The sequence below is a fragment of the Peromyscus maniculatus genome, chromosome 10 (assembly GCF_049852395.1).
Source record: "Peromyscus maniculatus bairdii isolate BWxNUB_F1_BW_parent chromosome 10, HU_Pman_BW_mat_3.1, whole genome shotgun sequence".
Classification (NCBI taxonomy): Eukaryota; Metazoa; Chordata; class Mammalia; order Rodentia; family Cricetidae; genus Peromyscus; species Peromyscus maniculatus.
In genome coordinates this window covers 24,684,285-24,701,004 of record NC_134861.1, presented here as the reverse complement: position 1 = coordinate 24,701,004, position 16,720 = coordinate 24,684,285, and the positions used below count along the sequence as shown (strand labels likewise).

The 16,720-nt window shown below is 40.0% G+C and overlaps 1 long non-coding RNA gene across 2 annotated transcripts in view; it reads left to right on the top strand.

Annotated features, from left to right (window-relative positions):
• Positions 1 to 13,929, top strand: part of LOC121832550 (uncharacterized) — a 33,490-nt gene extending 19,561 nt beyond the window's left edge. For both annotated transcript variants that reach the window (XR_013042840.1, XR_013042839.1), the window contains exon 5: positions 11,577 to 13,929. This is a non-coding gene — a long non-coding RNA (uncharacterized LOC121832550). The remainder of the gene's footprint in view (positions 1 to 11,576) is intronic.
• Positions 13,930 to 16,720: the final 2,791 nt, after the last annotated feature.

The following is a 16,720-nucleotide window of genomic DNA, read 5'->3' as shown; positions in this document are numbered from 1 at the left end:
GTGTATGGGAGGACAGGATGTGGATCCGAGGGGTCAAAGTCAGGTCATCAGCCTTGCCAGTGTGTGCCTTTATTGACTGAGTCATCCTCTCCTGCCCACAACTATGCTTTAAAATAGCATTAAAAAAAAGCTCAAGGAAACAAGACATTTGGCGATGTTTGCTATTTTTAGGGTGATAGAAGCATAGATAAGTTTTCTTTATTCTCAAAATCTTGTGATTCTATTTAAGTTTTTAAAACTTATAATCTTAACTGATTCAAATAAAGAATCATTTAAGTAGAGGATGGAAACTAGGCTGTGCCTTTCCCTGAATTACTTCCTATTGAGTAAAAAAAAAAAAAAATTTTTTTTCTGACTGTGCCTTGCCTTGAGAAACTCCATTTTACAAGCAGCTTTTGAATCCATTTAAGGCTGGAGGCTGACTTTACACCTGGGTGGACACATGGATGGCACCACCTATGAGGACAGATTGACAGATGTCCTACTCTGGGAGTAGGAAGGGTGCCATTTTATTAAGGTATTTGGGGTGAACTCAGACTAGGGGGAAGGGGTGTATTTAGGTCACATCAAGAAAACCAGGCCCAAGAACTTATTAAACATACCAAACTGAGGGATGGGTCTAACTCCCTCAGCTGGACCATATAGAGGAGAATGGGACCACTGCGATGGCAATGGCCCCTTTGGGCGATCATCTGATCACCTGATAAACATGTCAAGATCTGATAGGCAGAGAACTCCCAACTGTCCCTGGGGGTTTCAGCTCATTTCCTGATGTGGAATCATCTGTTGTGAACTATTGTCTGCCTGTCCTGTTTGCCCGTTGGGATTCATCATGCATCCATCTTCATCTAGATCTAGTCCTTACACCCTGCTTCTACACGACCGACCTTCAGTGGCCTGGTTTTCAGCCGCTGAGAGCTATCTGGCTTCTGCCTTGTAGCTCAGTTCATTATTTTATCCATAGGGACTCTATTTACTTGATGATCAGCTTCTTGGGATTTCCTGAAACCTCTAAATCTCTGCTATGGCTGCTTAACCCTTATAGGCATTTAGTGACCTACAATATAGACATACATAGATGTATTTACTATGTGACATGTGATCTGAGAGTTTCTATGGTAACTGAGATTGTAATGAAAGAACCCATGTTTGCGTTGGTGCGTCTTGGGGCATCCATCAAGGAAAGCAGGAGTAGAGGGCAAATAGCTGCTGATGAAGCAACCACACCTTGTCGATTTATTGTTATTCAGTGAATTCTGACCTTGCAGAACAACACAAAAAGGTTTACATTTCTGACATAGTGTTCTCATGTCAGTGGACTCTGTCGAATATAACTTACATATGACTGTTTCAGATAGAGCTCTGTTTAAATGTATAACAGGGAGCGGACAATAATGCTCTGTGCTGTTTTGGTTCTGATTGTCATCCTCTCTGAAAGGATAAATTAGGATATTATTTTTCCCAGGGAGATATGAACAATGTCCATTCACCCCAGACAGGGCACCAATGGTAAACCAAAGAAGCTGCTCCATCCAAGTCCACCACCAAGACCTCTACAGCTGGGGGACAGGAAAGGGCAACAGCTGGAATCCTCGAGGGAGTATTAACAGCCCATTACCATTGCCACAGATGTAGCTGTCTCCATATTGTTTTGCCAGTTTCATAGCCAGGACTCTGAGCATGCCTTCGGTAGACTTCTGCTCCATGATGGCATGATCATGTTATGGTCTTAGAAAAATCACTTTACTGTAGATGTAACCAACCGTCTTATTAAATTAGAAACACAGAAACAATGTAAAAGAGAAAGCCGAGAGGTCAGAGCTCAGAGCTAAAATCTCACCCTTCCTCCTGCTGTCCCAGCTTCGCGAAAAAAGACCTACTTCCTCTCGGTTCGTATTTTTAAAGTATGTTGTTCTGCCTTCTCATTGGTTGTAAACCCAAACACATGACTGCCTCGTCACTGTCTGAATGTACAGCCCCCTAGGTCTTAAAGGCATATGTCTCCAATGCTGGCTGTATCCCTGAACACACAGAGATCTTATGGGATTAAAGGCGTGTGCCACCACCGCCACACTCTTGCTATGGCTCTAATAGCTCTGACCCTGAACACACAGATATCTATGGGATTAAAGGCGTGTGCCACCACCGCCACACTCTTGCTATGGCTCTAATAGCTCTGACCCCCAGACAACTTTATTTATTAACATACAATCAAATTAATATTTCAGTACAAATCAAAATAATATTTCAATACAATTAGATTACCACCACATTTCCCCTTTTCTATTTTAATAAAAAGAAAAAAAGCAAAAGGTTATGACTAACAAAAGAAAAACTATATACAAAAGTACAATAACTATATACAATATATACAAGTAATAAATACCTAAACAGGTATTTGACAAATCAGAGAAAATAATTCCATTATCTATCCTATTTTGATAATTCCAAGATGTATCTAATGTACTTTCTATCCTAATTAATTTTCAACTATAACTAACTAATCTTCAACCATAACTAACTAATCTTCAACTCCCTCAGAGACCCAAGAAGGGAATAATATTAGCTAACAAAAATAAAAACAGGAAGTGCATGCAAGCAACTTCCAAAAAAAATTTTGTGAGTTGACAGAAACAGCCAGCTGCCTGGGCAGTCACCTGAGGTTTCTCCGCAGTGTTGGGGCATCATCTTCAGCCTATAGGCTTAGTGTATCTGACAGACTCATTTGTGAAGTAGGATGTACACAAGGTCAACAGTTCAACCTCACATTGGGTGAGAGCAGTCCACGTACCAGAAACACCTGAATTCCACTAGTGTCCTGTCATGATTCAGGATTTTAAATTCTGGAAATTGTTGACAGTTTTTTAATTCAGCTGTCCATTCTTCTTGGCTGTGTATATATGGCTTCATCTCAGCATCCCCTTCTTCTCCACATCCCTCTATTAAATGCCAGTCTACTTTTGAGAGGCATGAGCTTTCAGCTGCTGTTCCATTGTACAACAGAATCCATCGGCCCTCTGCCTGTTAAGCTGCCTTCGAAGAAAAGGGCACCGTACCTTTTCCGGATGCGAAGGCCACTTCAGGGATGGGGCCATATTGTCCTGGCCTCAGAAGATGCCTTTTGATAAAGCCATAACCACACTTGTTTTGGCAAGAATCAGTAGTCCCTTGTTTCGTGATCTGTCTGTCCATTTTGTCCTGTTGATTCGAGGATACTTTGTTGTCCAGTGGCTAACTTTTGCCAGAATGAAAGTTGACTCCATATACAGTTTCTTCAATGCCCATATTTTCTCTAAAGTAGATTGGTACTGCCAGGAGCCGACATGTCTCAAAAAAGAAAAATTTTCTAAGTTATTAAAACATTTTAAATGCCATATTCTGTAGATCTCTGAAGGGTTTGAAGATGACCTGTCTAAAACATCTCTGCTCAATTTTTAAAACATATCTAATATGACTACAAGTTCTATGATAATGTCTAACTACTAGCTTTCATTTCTTTATATCCTAATAGTTGATAATAATAACATTCAAGGATCAGAAATTTGCATTACATTGTTAAATGGATGGAATAAATACAATTAGAAATATACATATAGCATTTTCTAACAATATCAGTTTCAAATTTGTGTACAATATAAAACAATTCAATCCAATGTAAAGTATTTAAAACTAGTAATTGTCTTTTTCTTTTCTTTCTTTCTCTTTTTTTTTTTAAACAAGAACTTTAAATCTAATCTCCTTTGCTTAGCCTTTTTCCTAACCCTTGACAATAACTTGTAACCAACCCCCCTAAATACTGAAAATTATCCCAGACCCAAAACCCAATAAAAAGACCAAAAAACCACCCGCCCCACACCACCTCTTTGGGAATGTGGGCGTCGTATTCTTAAAATTGCTTCCTGCTGGGTATGGGCGAAGTTTTCTTTATCCTGAAAGAAAAATTTTAGGTTAATTGTCAAATTCTAGGAGAGGTAACTATATCCTTCATTATCCAGTCTGTGTATAATGCCAAAGTTCAGGGTTTATCTCAAGTCCTTATTCAAGTAGTCTTTGAGACTGGATCATCTCAGCTAGTCATCTCAAATTTGCTCTGAGCACCTTGTAGTTCAAAGCTGATCTGTGGATGATGTTTGTCAGCTTAATGATATTATTATTGTCCACGTGGAATTGTTGTTGTTGTGGGGCCCCATCTTCTTTCTGGAGACTTCAGTTGATGTTAGGCCAGGCCGTGATTTCCTGCAGAAAACTGATAAGAGACTCGAATACAAAAACATATATATGCAGCTAGCCTTTTTTCTAGAATTAGTACTCTATGTGACCATTCATATCTTAACAAAGTTTAAAATGTGTATATATATATATTAATCTTGTAAATTTTGATATAAAATTTATACTTTGAGAACAGTTTAAAGAATCAGAATAGAATCAAAGAGTTGAGATTAGTAATAGAATAGTCCCTTAATTAATTTTTCTTTTGTCCTGTACCATAGCAGAAATGGCTCTTATTCTGGCATGATACAGGGAGTTTGCATTTTCCTTTTAACAACATGCTTGATTTTAAAGAAGGAGAGAGCCATTCTCCAACTCCAAAGTCAGCTTTAAATTTTAATTGAACTGGGACTGTTAGAAGACCAATAGTGTTAAATCTTTAGAGAAAAGCAGAAACAAACATTTAGGAAGACATAAAATTTTTTTAGATAATATATACCCATACACCGTTTCACTCTGTTTCTTGGGATAGATGATTTGTCCCTTTTCTTCAGTTGTCTCATTTGTCCAGTGTTCTTCAGATTCCTTAACCTTCATTCTCCTAAAAGACAAAAACAAAAACCTTTCCCCAAGACTAATTTTGGGGATGTTTCCTTTTGACAAGTTATTATCTGATTAAATGAAAAGGCATGTGTTATTGATACAAGTTAGTTTAAATTGGATGTTCATGCTGGTTGATGAACTATCACCTCCTCTAATTAAGAGGTCTCTCTTGTTCAAATCGAACCTTTATCAATTTTGATGGTACCCACAGCTTATCTTCTCCTGTAGAAACAAAAGCAAAACCACGTCCCCAATGTAATACATACCCTGGTTTCCATTCTGAGGTCAGCACATCCTTAAAGTATATAGGCTGATTTAATTCTGTAGTTTTTTCTATTATCCAATGTCTCTCTGCAGCTGTTGTTCCTTTCTCATTGGCATTCAGAAAATTCAAAGTTAGAAGAGCATTATGCAGTCTATTTCTGGGGGTTTTTGTTACCCATTTCTGTTTATTTAGCATATCCTTTAGAGTTCTGTTTGATCTTTCTATAACTGCTTGACCTGTAGGATTATGTGGTATGCCTGTAATATGCTTTATATTGTAATAAGCAAAAAACTGTTTCATTTTAACAGAGACATATGATGGAGCATTGTCAGTTTTGATTTGTGCAGGTATACCCATGATGGCCATAACTTCTAGCAAATGAGTGATTACAGAATCAGCTTTTTCAGAACTCAAAGCAGTTGCCCATTGAAATCCTGAATAAGTATCGATAGTGTGGTGTACATATTTCAATTTTCCAAATTCTGCAAAGTGAAACACGTCCATCTGCCAGATTTCATTTCTCTGAGTACCCTTTGGGTTACATCCTGCTGGTAATGGCGTCTGATTGTAGAAGGAACAAGTAGGACATTTCTTTATTATTTCTTTGGCTTGTTGCCAGGTTATGGAAAAATCCTTTTTTAAACCTTTACTATTAACGTGATGTTTTTTATGAAATTCTGAGGCCTCCAGCACATTTCCTATCAATAATTTATCAATCTCTTCATTGCCTTGTGCTAGAGGGCCTGGCAGACCAGTATGGGATCGAATGTGAGTTATATATAAAGGATGATTCCTTTTCCTGATTGTATCTTGTAATTGAATAAATAGTGAAGTTAATTCTGAAGCATCAGGGATAAATTCTGCAGTCTCAATATGTAACACCACTCTTTCAGCATACTGAGAGTCAGTTACTATGTTGAGAGGTCCTGAAAAATCCATTAATACCAACAGAATAGCATACAATTCTGATTTTTGAACTGAATTATACGGACTTTGAACCACTTTACTTAAATTTTCTGATTTGTAACCTGCCTTTCCTTCTTTGTTGGCATCTGTATAAAATGTACGAACTCCAGATATGGGTTTTTGCCGTACAATTCGAGGCAAGATCCATTCAGCTCTCTTTATAAGATCAATTCTATTGCTTTTGGGATATTTGCTGTTAATTTCTCCCAAAAAATTACTGCAAGCTCTTTGCCAAGGTTCACTTTCTGTCCATAATTTTTCAATGTCCTCCTTAGTTAATGGTACGACAATTTCTGCTGGGTCTATGCCTGCTAATTGACGAAGTCTCAATTTTCCTTTGTAAATCAAGTCAGAGATTTTTTCCACATAAGTTTTTAATTTTTTATTTGGTTTATTTGGTAAAAATATCCATTCCAATATAATATCTTCCCTCTGCATTAATATTTCAGTAGGAGAACGCCTAGAAGGTAAGATAACCAAAATGCAATCCAGCTTTGGATCAATACGATTCACGTGTCCTTCATGCACTTTCTTTTCTACCAAGGCTAATTCTTTCTCAGCTTCAGGTGATAATTCTCTTGGACTATTTAAGTCCTTGTCACCTTCTAAGGTTTTGAACAAATTAGTCAGTTCATCATTTTTTACCCCAACAATAGTTCGTAGATGAGAAATATCTCCAAATAATCTTTGAAAGTCATTAAGAGTCTGTAGTCTATCTCTCCGAATTTGCACCTTTTGGGGTCTAATTTTTTGTAGCTCTATTTTATATCCTAAATAATTAATAGAATCTCCTCTTTGTATCTTTTCAGGAGCAATTTGTAATCCCCAGCGAGGCAAAATTTTCTTTACTTCTTCAAACATTATTTCTAAAGTATCTGCATTTGAGTCAGCTAGTAAAATATCGTCCATATAATGATAAATTATAGATTTAGGAAATTTTTTACGTATCACTTCCAATGGCTGTTGTACAAAATATTGGCACAGAGTTGGGCTATTCAACATTCCCTGTGGGAGGACCCTCCATTGAAATCTTTTAACCGGTTGAGAATTATTATAAGTAGGCACTGTAAAAGCAAATCTTTCTCTGTCTTTTTCTTGTAAGGGTATTGAAAAGAAACAGTCTTTTAAATCAATAACTATGAGAGGCCATCCTTTTGGTAACAGAGTAGGCAAAGGCATCCCAGATTGTAGAGAACCCATTGGCTGAATTACTTTGTTAATTGCCCTAAGGTCTGTTACCATTCTCCATTTACCAGATTTCTTTTTAATAACAAATACAGGAGAATTCCAAGGGCTGGTTGATTCTTCAATATGCTGAGCATTTAACTGTTCTTCTACCAGCTCTTCTAAAGCCTGGAGTTTCTCTGTTGTTAAAGGCCATTGCTGGACCCATACAGGCTTGTCTGTTAACCATTTTAAAGGTAGAGCTGTTGGTGTCTTTGGAAGATCATCAGTTATTGTGCCCTGTTCTTGTATAATATGGATGGCTGGTGACCACTCATTAGAACAATATCTTCTAATATTTCTCTCAGTAACATGTGCTAGTTTATGATTTGTTTCTGAGATTGGAGGGATGTTAATCTGAGTATTCCATTGTTGCAACAAGTCTCGACCCCACAGGTTCATAGTTATGTTAGCCACATATGGTTTTAATTTTCCTCTCTGTCCTTCTGGACCTATACATTCGAGCCATCTTGCACTCTGTTTCACCTGAGATAATGTCCCAATTCCTAACAGTTGAACGTTTACCTCCTGAAGAGGCCAAGTTGGATGCCAAAATTCTGGTGCAATTATGGTAACGTCCGCACCTGTGTCTACCAGACCAGACAACAAAACACCATTTATTTTTATCGTTAATTTTGGTCTTTGTTCATTAATAGAAGTTTGCCAAAAAATTTTCTTTATGTTTTCTCCTGAATTTTCTATTCTCTCTGTTTCATCATTCTGACCAGCATGATTTATTCCAATAGGCATTTGGTTATTTAATCGCTCTCCAGAGCAGGCATTTCCTCTATGGCTGCCGGAAAGGTTTGAACTGGATTTGCACTGGGGGCCTGCCTGAGGCCCCTCTGGGAGTTTCCCGAAGACTGAGGCAAAGGATTACCCTGTCTGTCCTTTGTTGATCTACATTCGTTGGTCCAGTGTTTTCCCTTACCACACCTTCTGCATACTCCAGAAGGAAGGGGCATTCTGTTGCCATTGTTCCTTGAAGAAACATTGTTTCTGGAAATGACCTGTCTACAGTCCCTTTTCAAATGTCCTTGCTTTCCACATCCAAAACATCTAACACTCCTCAAACCTTTTGAAATTACTTCTCCTACCCATGTATCATCATGCTCATCAGCTTCAACATTAATTGTTTCTCTAATCCAATCTTCCATAGGTGCAGATCTTGCCCTTAATGGCCTGATTATTCTTTTGCATGCTGCATTCGCATTCTCAAAGGCCAAAGATTCAATTATTGCCTTACCAGCTTCTGAATCCGAGACCGTTCTCTTTACTGCTGAAGCCAGTCTTTGTAAAAAATCTGTAAAAGACTCTTTTGGGCCTTGCTTCACCTTTGTAAATGACTCAGATTTTTTTCCTGGTTCCTCAACTTTGTCCCATGCATTCAAGGCTGCCGTTCGACATAAAATTAGGGTTTGGACATCATATAAACATTGTGCTTGTGCTGAAGCATATTGGCCTTCGCCCATAAGCTGATCCTGGCAAACTTGTACTCCTTTATCCCTCCATTGTTTTTCTATGTTTTTAGCCTCCTCCTTAAACCAAGTCAGAAATTGAAGTCTCTGGCTGGGTTCCAGAACACCTTGTGCGAGGTCCCGCCAGTCCTGTGGTACTATCCTATTATATGTTGACCAAGTGTTTAACATTTGCTTTACATATGGGGAATGCATGCCATAAGATACTATTGCCTCCTTAAACCTTTTTAAATCCAACATTTCAATTGGAGCCCAAGTATTTTGTGTAGCCATTTGATCAGGCATCTGCTGTACTGTTACAGGATAAATTAAGGGTGACTGTGTGAAAACAGGCTTTCTTTCTGCAACCTTATGATCCCGACTTGAAACAACTTCACTGTTAATTTCTTCTGTCTGAATTTTTACAGGTTTAACAAGTTCTTCTAACGCTGTTATCCTGGCACTTAAATTGACTATCTTTTTAAATATTAAAATGTGGATTATTATAGTGATGAGGTGCATAATTCCACCAATACTAATATTATATAGTTGTTCCATTGCCAGACTGCCTAAAATTTCGAACAAAAACCAATTTTCTTCCAATGTACACATAAAACCCATTTGTTTTTTAATGTGGAAAAAAATTCTCTTTTAGATAGTTTCCTTTAAAATATCTGATATATTATGACTTACCAAATCTGCGTAGAACAGTAGAAATCCGAGGGGATTTTCAAAGCAGCCACCTAGTGTCCCAGGTGTAAATCCAGAGAGAGAGAGAGAGAGAGAGAGAGAGAGAGAGAGAGAGAGAGAGAGAGAGGAAAGAGAGAACGCACAAGAAAGCGTAGCCGGCTAAAGCTTAAATGCAGCCACGTGTTCCCTCTTGTGCCGAGTCAAGGCTTGGGTCTGGCTTCCTTAAGCTCCGACCACGTGCGTTGGCTTTACAGGCAGGGCCCTGTTCGGCGGGGCAGGTCTGAGTTGTTTGTAGCACCGGCTTTAGGCAAGCTGCTCACAGACCTAGGCCCGGGCTAGAAGTTGCTACCCGGACTAGGACGCCAGCAGCTCGGACTAAGAAGCCGATCGCCGCCGGCCGCTGTGTGCCGCCGCCGCCGCCGCCGCCGCCGCCGCCGCCGCCGCCGCAGCGCCGCCGCCACCGCGGGCCGCCTGCCGCCCTTGCGGGAAAGCGGACCTGCCGCCAAGCCAAGCAGTTTTTAATGGATTCTTGTCACGTTGGGCGCCAGATGTAGATGTAACCAACCGTCTTATTAAATTAGAAACACAGAAACAATGTAAAAGAGAAAGCCGAGAGGTCAGAGCTCAGAGCTAAAATCTCATCCTTCCTCCTGCTGTCCCAGCTTCGCGAAAAGAGACCTACTTCCTCTCGGTTCGTATTTTTAAAGTATGTTGTTCTGCCTTCTCATTGGTTGTAAACCCAAACACATGACTGCCTCGTCACTGTCTGAATGTACAGCCCCCTAGGTCTTAAAGGCATATGTCTCCAATGCTGGCTGTATCCCTGAACACACAGAGATCTTATGGGATTAAAGGCGTGTGCCACCACCGCCACACTCTTGCTATGGCTCTAATAGCTCTGACCCTGAACACACAGATATCTATGGGATTAAAGGCGTGTGCCACCACCGCCACACTCTTGCTATGGCTCTAATAGCTCTGACCCCCAGACAACTTTATTTATTAACATACAATCAAATTAATATTTCAGTACAAATCAAAATAATATTTCAATACAATTAGATTACCACCACACTTTACCCCCAAAGAAGGGAAATTTTCCAATATGTATTTTAAAACAAAACATTGTTTTTGAAAACTGTAGTTGTGGACCTGGAGAGCTGACTCAGAGGTTTCGAACATGTACTGTCACTGCTCTTCTCAGATCAGGGTTTGATTCCTAGCACCCATACAGTGGTTGCTGCATGCATGTGGTACACTTGCACACAAGGGGCCAGATACTCATACACGACAGCTGAAGTTAATACATAAATCTTAAAAAATAAATGGAAACTGTAGTGAGGGCAGGATGATGCTGCATGGCTGCAGTCCTGGTACTTGTAGGAATATGGAGAATTTGAGACCAGATAGGGGGCAAATTGAGTTCTAGGCCTGAGCTAGTGAGCCCCTGCTTCAGATCACTAAGGGCTGGTGATGTGGTTCACATTAGGAAGTTGCTTTATCCGAATGCAGGGTAGCACAGGCTAGCTCTACTTCTTAGCATCACACACACACACACACACACACACACACACACACACACACACAAAACTTTATTTTACTAGCACTTTCCAAGCATCTCTACTTTATTCTGTGACATTTCTTCTTTTTCTACCAGTTTCACTGAACTGTGTCTAGTGGTTTTTAGGACAAAAAGCAGGATTCCAGGAGTCCTGATGGTCTAGGCTTGGCTACCTGTCACAACATACCTACTGAGGAGATCACTACAGAAGCAGAGAGAGGACATTTAGTCAATGCAACCACATTGGGAAGAGGAAGAAATAGTGGGGATCCAGCTCATCTTTGAGGTACTGACGTGAGTTTGGGGTTTAAACAGAAGGCAAAAGGCATGCACAGTTGAGCAGTCCTGGTGAGAGTGTGGTCCCTCCCATCACTGTCTCAGCCCCAGACCTGCAAGGTCGTCCATACTTTGCTTTTGTTGTGTTGTTGTTTGTTTTGAGGCAGGGTATCACTGTGTAGCTCTGGGACATGATATATAGTCCATGCTGGGCTTGAACTCATAGAGATCTGCCTGCCTTTGCCTCCTGGGGAGGATCAAAGGTGTGTGCCACTGTGTCTGGTAGGTACATAAGGTGTTAATCTACTAACCTGTCATCCTCAAGGGAGCCCATTTGCTTGCCACAAGATGATTCCTTCTGCTCCCGAGTGCAGCCTCGTGTCGTGGATAATTGTCCTTATGGTGAGAGAGGAGAATCCATCCTGTGAGGTTTGGCTTTTGGACTTCAAGGTGACTCCAAGGTGATTTATCTTTTTGTACACTATGAATATGTATTACTCTCATTGGCTAGTGAAAAGCTGATTAGTTAATAAAAAGCTGACAGGCTGGTAGCCAGGCAGGAAGTATAGGCAGGACAGCCAGACGCAGAGGATATTGGGAGGAAGAAGGGCAGAGTCAAGAGAGATGCTAGCCAGCCACTGAGCAAGCAGAATGTGTAAAAAAAAAAAAAAAAAAAAAAAAAATGAGATAATAAGCCACAAGCATGTGGCTAAGCATAGATAAGAATTATGGGTTAATTTAAGTGTAAGAGTTAGCTAGTAACAAGCCTGAGCTGTTGGCTGAGGATTTATAATTCATATTCAGCCTCTGAGTCAGTTATTTGGGATCAAGTGGTTGAGACAGAAAATGTCCATCTACATACGGTGTTCTAACATGTGGCCAAAATTTCCACATAAAACCTGACAAAGCTTAAAAAAGGGATTCTAGACACACAAAAAATAGAGTCAAGCACAGCTTCTTGGTAACTGTCTTTTCTCCATTGGGCTCTGTTTGCTGGCAGTGAGCAGAAGCATGAATCCTTTTTTTCTTCCTTTAATCCTGGTGTGATCAGACACTGGGCAGCATGGGAATTGAACCTGGGTCCTCTGGAACATTAGTCATTTCTCTTAACCGCTGAGCCATCTCTCTTCCCCTAGCATGGCTCCTTTAAGATGTGGCTTCCTGGTTTGTGCTGGCAGCACTGGCAGCTCTTTTGGGAGGTCCTGCTAAGGAGCACTTGAATGGGGTTTATGAGCGGCAGGCTGCATGCTGCTTAGTGGCAGTGTAGACCCAACAGCTTCCCAGAGTTGGGGCAGTAAGTGTGATTCTCGCTGGTCCTTCAGCCATGAAGTCAGGCCCTCAGGAAGCCAAGTGGGGCAGAGGCAGCTGCCAAAGCTGCCGCTTTGGTCTTAGTCACGCTGCTTAGCAGTTTAAAGACTAACGTGGTCAAGAAAGATTGAGGGTCCATAATAAAGATGAACTCAGACAAAAAACAAAATAAAACAAAACCTCTAAGCAGATTAGAGTGTGTTTAAAAATATACATAGGCTTGGGAGGGAAAAGGAAAAAGGGTAGAGAAAGTCCTTTAAAAAGAAATAGAGTAATAAAAAATATAATAAGCCACATAAATATGGAAAATACAGAGTCTGGATTATGTATGTTATTGTGTTGTCTTTAAAATTTTGGCTGCTAAGAGACCTTGGATTTTGAAAACTACTATATTATACCAATCTATATATTTTAAAATTATCTTGACTTCAAAATTCAAGTCAAAAGATATGTTACTTTGGAGAAGAGGTTATGCTTTTATTTCCACAGGAAATGGGAGGCTCTGGATTCATTCTGTGTTAAGAAAAATCAGATTTGGTCAAGGAAGACTCCCTAAAAAATCTCCAATGAGAACAGATGGCCTAGATGATCCAACATTTCAGAGCACCTCTGTTGCAATTTCCTCTGAGTTCTGTATCCAGAACAGCTTCAAGGCTTCTGGCTGAGATGATCCAGCCTCACAGAATTCTCCAGTTAGTTCTTGACCACAATCTTAAACTTTCTCAGGGTCCCTCAAAGATTATCAGTGTGCCCCCAATCAGCAGGAAGTAGTCTAGAGAGCTACACCCACATTCCCAAAAATAAATTATAAATGTTTGTCATCATTTAGGGGGTTTGGTTACAAGTTGTTATGGATAATGGTCAAGACAAAAAGCTAAATAAAGGAGACTAGATTCAGGGATCTTGTTCTGAAAAGGGGGATATAGAAATGATAGGATAAAAGGGTAGATTATTGAATCTACTTTAATCCAAAAAAACAACTTTTAATATTAAATATTTTATATTGGTGTGGATTTTGGTTTATTGATACAAATTTAAAGTTAATTTTGTTATACTCTATGTATATTTCTACCCTTGTTTGGGATATTGTGTTATGCATCTCATTTAAAAATAAAATGTATAATTAAGAAATATAGAATAATAATCAGTTGTCTATAATAGTCAAGCTTGTAGTCATGTTAGGTATGTTTTTCAAGGTCATGCACAGATATATTTAGAGGCCATTCCTATGTCTAACACTGTCTTAGTGTGCTGGTTTGAATGAGAATGGCCTTCAATGGCTCAAATATTTGGATGCTTGGAGCAAATATTTTAGTAGAACTGTTTGGGAATGATTAGGAGGTGTGGTTTTGTTGGAATAGGTGTGTCACTAGGGGCGGGCTTTGATGTTTCAGAAGCCCATCCCATGCTGAGCCAATTCTCTCTCTCTCTCTCTCTCTCTCTCTCTCTCTCTCTCTCTCTCTCTCTCTCCCTTCCTCCCTCTCCCTCTCCCTCTCCCCCTCTCCCTCTCCCCCACTCGCTCTTTGTCTGTCTGCCTGTTACCTGTAGATCAGGATGTAAAGCTCTCAGCTACTGCTCAACACCATACCTGTCTGCTTCCCACCATGGTGAACACGGACTAACCCTGAAACTGTAAGCAAGCCCCCTATTACATGCTTTTTTTATAGGTATTGTCTTGGCCATGGTGTCTCTCCATAGCAATAGACCAGGGACTAAGATACCTATCATCCCAAAACATTGCTAGAAGTTGCACTTTCAGCAGAATGTTAACAGACAAGCCTCTGAATCCTGCCAGGAAATCATAAAGCACAACTGGTAAGAACATTGAAGAAAAAGCAGTTTTAAGAAGGGGAGTGCTCAGAAGAGCCGCTTTCCATGGAAATGATTATCAATGCTTCATAGAAGGATCCAAGAGCTGTGGGTGACAAAAGACTCAGAATAGCTGTGGTTTAAAACTTGAAGGAAGTTTGGCAATTGACAAACAGTCTTATCATTTTCATTTCACAGGGCATTTTCAGATAATTATTACAATTGACAACATAATGTCAGGATCATCAATCTTCAGTAATTTTCTTTTCAGATAATAATTTTTGTTTCACTTTAAAGGATGAAGTAATTTGTTAATAATGTTTTATTTATATACAATTTCCCATTTAATTTTGTCTTTTAAAAATAAGTGAAAGTGTTTTCTAACTAAAGCAGGATATAGTTTTTACATACGCTCCCTAGGTGAGCAGTGCTAATACCTGTTAACTATCACTGAGACACTGTTTAGAGGTCTGTTGCCTGGGCATGTCTAATTATCTTTGTGTAAGATGAAAATTATGTTATAATTAAGACCATGTGAGCACAAGCCTGGGAAAGGTTAGGACCACTAACAACTCCAGTTTTGGAGAACAGCAGCTTGGTGAAGTGGTTTCCTAAGTTTTGCATTTTAGCAGGCTTGAATACTCGAGGAACATGAATATTCAAGATATAAATGAGCACACAACAGTTAGTGTTCCACCTATACAGAAGTCCTTTATGTATTAACTCAACTTCTACTTTTGAAACAAAACAGAATATTTGGCTTGGTAGAATGCTTGGTCTACAGCACTAGCTAAAAAAAAAAAATCAGGTAACAATACTAGTGACCAGGTCCATATATAATCACTGCTCATTTGTGGATGTACAACTGCTTTTCAAATATATCACAAGATTCTTAACATGATTTTAAATGCTGAAAATCCAGATGTAATGCACGTGGTGTAAAAGCCGGCACTTATTGTCCACTTTGCCTATGCTACACTCACAGGCATTTACCCATGAACCTCATCATGACATTGGGCTAAGGTGCAGGCTCACACCTCGACACATTTCTGGTCACAGATACATAGGCTATGAAATGTGCTGGAATCATCTTAGTACTTGTTTATAAAGTGGTTATTTCATAAAGCTTCAACATAAATAGATACATAAGTGAACCAGGACTAAATTTCCTCAGCAGTTGAATGCCTGAGAAAATCAGCAGGCAGCAGGAGAAACTACGTTAATAAGATAAAATCCTTGTCCATTTATGCAGATCTCTTCTGAATGTTACTTAGAGTAGACCAGGATTTGGAGGAAGAACTTGCTGCTTTATGGAGACCAGGCTGGTCTCAAACTCATAGAGCCAGATTGGCCTGCCTCTGTCTCCCAAGTGCTAGGATTAAAGGTGTACACCACCATGCCCACCTGGCTGCTTTAATCACAGAGAACTAAATTCCAGTTTTGTGCCAGGGCAGTCACTCTGGCATAGATTTACATTTGACATACTGTTTGACAAAATATTTTTAGACAAAAGTATTTTTTTAATAAAATACCCCTTTTTCTCATCATTTTCTTTATTAACTAACCCAGCTTAAAATTTGTGTTGCTGTTGTAGCTCTGGCTAGCCTGGGACTTGCTGTGTCCAGGCTTGCCAGACCCGAATTCAGATCCCCAGAATCCACACAGAAAGCCAGACATGGCGTTGAGAGCCTGTAGCCCTGGCCTTGAGGTTTGGTGGAGTCGGCGGGATTCCTGAGGCTCACGGCCAGCCAGACTGGACAAATGGAGAGCTGCAGGTTCAGGGAGAGAGCCTGTCTCCAAAAGTAGTGGTGGAGAGCGAGCAGAGGAGGAGACCTGGTGTTGACCTCAGGCCTCATCACACATGTGCATGCACGCCCCTCCCATGCATACAGAAAACCAAAACATAAACGATAAAGAAGGAAGCCGCTGACAGGGAATAAAGAGAAAGGACAGAGGGACTAAAAACTTCAAGTCCAAAAATGTCCCCTCATGCTCACATTTGTGTAGGTTTCAAATTAAACATGTCAAAATGTTTTAGAAAATGTAAAAATGAAGCTACTCAGTTATTTTCAGAAGTTCTGCATGCAGGTTCCGTTCGGCCCTGTGGTCTTAACCTCAGGTGGCTGGAGAATTGTCTTGGTGGCTGAAACAAAGTCAAAGCTGGAGAAGTGTTTTGGGGTTAGAGCTCTTCTTCGAGTGTCACCATGGGACAGATAGCTCCTCTTATGTCTTAGGGAGCCCCACTCCGAGGCATATGGGCTAACTCAGTGTGTGGGGTGACCAATCCTTATGTGGACCTCTTGGGTGGGCTGTTAGAGATTCCACCAATTCAGGAGCAGGACGTGATCTTCT